The 3,953-nt window shown below is 36.3% G+C and overlaps 1 long non-coding RNA gene across 1 annotated transcript; it reads right to left on the reverse strand.

The window, feature by feature from the left end:
* Window positions 1-295: 295 nt before the first annotated feature.
* LOC128896489 (uncharacterized) lies at window positions 296-2,051 on the reverse strand. Its single transcript, XR_008461995.1, has 3 exons — window positions 1,375-2,051; window positions 471-490; window positions 296-395 (listed from the first exon to the last, which is right to left on the reverse strand). It is a non-coding gene; the product is annotated as an uncharacterized LOC128896489 (long non-coding RNA).
* Window positions 2,052-3,953: the final 1,902 nt, after the last annotated feature.

A 3,953-nucleotide genomic window follows, 5' to 3' on the forward strand; every position in this document is an offset into this window, starting at 1 on the left:
ATAATTTTATTTTTTTTAAAACTTTGTGTAATATAAATATATTTATTGATCGGCCCCTGCCGTCTCGGTTGTTGCCTTCTCGCGGGTGGAGGCCGCGTTAGTACTTCATTTCTTGACGCGGTCCTTCTGCAGCGTCTATTTTGCCGCTGCCGCCGGTGTCTGTTACTCTGAGATTAGTATGACGGAATATATTAATTTTAAGTACTAATCAAAAATTATTGACATAATTTTGGTTAACGATTATTTTTAAACGTACCACAGTCTCGCGTTGCGGATACTGGTCAGCCACCGCGAAGGCTGCGGCATACCGAAGGATGCCATTAAAAATGTTACCCCATATTATTCATGTCTCGTGTAGTTGTCCCAGAAGGACAACCTGTCAATCCCGTATGTAACTGTTGGAAAAAAAAATAAAGATTAATATAAAGTTTTTACAATATTTTTCAATTACTATAAATAAGTAATTATACCTTCCTCCAGGCTGCTCATTCTATAATGAAAACAAAAAAGAATATTAGATTGTATACTATGTAGATATTCAAACAAAGTTTCAATTATTTAATAACATATGCACGCGAAGTGTGCACCGAATTCTTTAATCAGAATTTTTTCCTATGTATAGAAACGTATGTAGAACAATCTCTGAAAGTAGGGACGCGCAACTTTCTCTCGTTTTCGAGAAATAAATATTAAAAAATATCTAAATTTCGATTGACGAGTGTCGACCGTAACCGTGTTGGGGATGTCATAGAAGCATCGTGGCGCAGTCGGTGCAGTGTCAGGTTGCGAAGTGAATATTTTACCCTAGACGCGGTTCGATTCCGGTAGAAGATATTTATTATTTTACGTTTTGATATGAAAACTACCTTTCTATTGTATAAAGATTATTTTAATAAAATATCGTGTAATTTTTATGTTTTTTATCGCATTGAAAAGAGAGGCAGGATGTGGAAAAGAGTTTCTACAAGCTTTTATAAAAATTATTTACAGCGTAATTGCCATTTGTCCTACTCTAAAAATCTAATAAAAATCTAAAATTTACGCTGTAAATAATTTTTATAAAAGCTTGTAAAAACTCTTCTCCACGTCCTGACTCCCTTCTCTATGCGATAAAAACATAAAAATTACACAATATTTTATTAAAATAATCTTTATATATAAAAAGGTAGTTTTCATAACAAAACGTAAAAAAGTAAGTGTCTCCTACCGGGATCGAACCGCGTCCAGGGCAAAATATTCACTTCACAACTTGACACTCCATCCATATTTAAACATTTATTTTTCATACATACGTTTCTATACACAGGAAAAACTTCTGATTACAGAATTCGGTGCACACTTCGCGATGTCTTGTCAGTATCCTTAATTAATTACCTTAAATATTCAATGTCACTTCGTTTTTAAATTCTTCATGTTTCGACGTTTTCAACTGAAGTGACGTACGATCCTGTCGGCGTTCGCGACGACACCTCCAGGTCCCCTTTGGCCAGCCCCCTTGAAGCGCGGGTGGGGGGTATGCCTGCGTTTGGGGGTCCTCGAAGACTTGTCGATGCCTCCGAAATTTCCTTTACGATCGAAGGAACCGTTACTTGTAATACTTCTAACTGATTATTCTATTACGTATGCACACCCGTTCTTTTCGAAGCTCGCGTTCATTTATTTTATCTACCCCTTGGAATGTGGAGTCTGGTCTTACCGAAGTGCACTCTCCAGCTGTACCATACTTTTCTCAGAATCATCTTTTAACTCGCGTTGCGTGAGTAACCCTTTATCTAAACTTTCTCTAAAGCCCCACAGATGTTCACCTCTGAGTAACAAAAATCTCAACCGCCAAATTTCCATATATGGGAATCACTGACGTATCCCCACCAATATCTAGGGGTATATAAACCCATGATTTTCGTTACTCGAGGAATTAGTACGAAAGAGTTACTTGGTAAAGTCACGTCGATCGTCTTCAGAGTTGCGCTTCAGTGAGATCGGGATTCAGATCTCTTTCGATCAACATTAACCAAATAGATCCACGAGGACGGTACAAAATCTATTACGGCATGGAAGCATTGTCGACCCCCGAATCGCCAGTGCGTTAACACCGTGCAACCATTAGGTAACTAAATTCATACACTAACCGCAACAACACGACACTGTACAATTGCATTATTAGAATTATTCAGTTTTGAATATATAATCATTTGTTAACCTGAAAAGGTCTGTTAAATCGTTATTAAACCTTCACCATTGGAATAAGCAATCCTAACCAGTGTAATGACCCTACAACATAATAACTTTACCGCTCGAGTTACTATTTGTTTAGAATTAATAGTTGCAAGAATTTATCCACGACGCGTATTATATTCCAACGATACGATTCAATCTAACCTCTCCAACGGTTACCCTTTACCGGGAGATACCGATCCTACGGTTACCCTTAATTGGGAGATACGAATCCTACGGTTACCCTTAATTGAGAGATGCCAATTCCCAGCAGCTATCTGGTTTCGCGTCAGAGTCGTCTGCGATTTCTACTCCATCTTCAATCTTTGGATCCAGTGAAATAAACAGGACTAATCGTATCTTCTTCGATTCTTGAATTCAACCCACTCACAGGGCTCACACGCGCGTCGCTATCGCCCTGGCTCGTAACAATTCATTAAATAATTTTGTACTAATTTGCTACGATGACAACTACACACAACTTTATACAACTTCGCACCACATACGATTCTGGGTATTTCTGCTTAAGCGGTTAGTCGCAGTCAGGAAGAGGAAAAACGACATTTCTTTGTGATTTTTTTTTAGTTATTAAATAATAATTTGCATAAGTAACAGTTAAGTATATTATGAAGCATGTTTTAAAGAACTAAAAAACATTTTTTGTTTTGAGAAACATTTAATTTATATCGTCATAACAGTCGATGACTTAAAAACATACGTTTGCGGTGACCAAGATTTCTCTACACCTCTACACTTGAGGTTTACCTGAAAACAAAAACAAAGGTAGATTTCGAAAATAGATTAGTCTAGCGGATCCCTGAACGAAGGATTTTGGAAAAAATTAATTTAAAACAAGATGGCGTACATTTGAAGTTGATTTTCAATTTTTTCACTAAAATTAAGCAATTCAATACAGGATAAAAAAAAGTATACAAGAAAATAAAAAATCATTCGTTCAGGGACCCGTTAGTCTAATATATTTTCTAAATCTACCTTTAGTTTTGTTTTCAGGTGCACCAGTTTGAAGAAATCTTACTCACCGCAAAGCAAGTGGCCACCCACGCCATCGCCTGTTATGACGAAATGAATTAACCTTTTCTTAAAACAAAAATTCTTTTATAATTCTTTAAGACATACTTTGTAATATATTTACATTTCATTAATAAAAATTATTATTTAATACCTTAAAAAAAAACACAAGAAATTGTCCGTTTCCATTTTCCTGACTGCGACTAACCCCTTAAACTTCAAACAGTCTAGATAAAACTTTTCATTCATTATTTTCCAAACGAATTTTCCAGCATCATCGTTTGTCCCGATACAGGCACGAGATACGTCACAAAAACAACTTTCCTCCAATCGTCAGCAATACAACTAGGCCAATCGGTAGAGAATTAAAACAGCGATTTGGTGACAAAAGTACTAACAGCAAACCGATTCTGCAATTACATAAAAGGGGATGTGTAGATGAATAGGTATATGTTCTTCACTCTCAACTCTGTTCCGTTTTCAACAATTTAATCCAAGAAAATCTTGATTTTTGTCGTTTTTTGCTTATAAATTTTGAACTAAAGGAGCAATATCAATGCTCGAAGCAGATGAAATGTAGCAGATGATTGGATAATGAGAAACGGAGAAAAATTGGGAAAACCGGAAAATTCAACGTATATACACTACTCCCAAAAATTAGCGGGACACTTTTTCAAACCGTCGTAACTATGGGAGTTTTCAACCGATTG

Source organism: Hylaeus anthracinus, unplaced genomic scaffold (genome assembly GCF_026225885.1).
Source record: "Hylaeus anthracinus isolate JK02 unplaced genomic scaffold, UHH_iyHylAnth1.0_haploid 1, whole genome shotgun sequence".
Taxonomy (NCBI): Eukaryota; Metazoa; Arthropoda; class Insecta; order Hymenoptera; family Colletidae; genus Hylaeus; species Hylaeus anthracinus.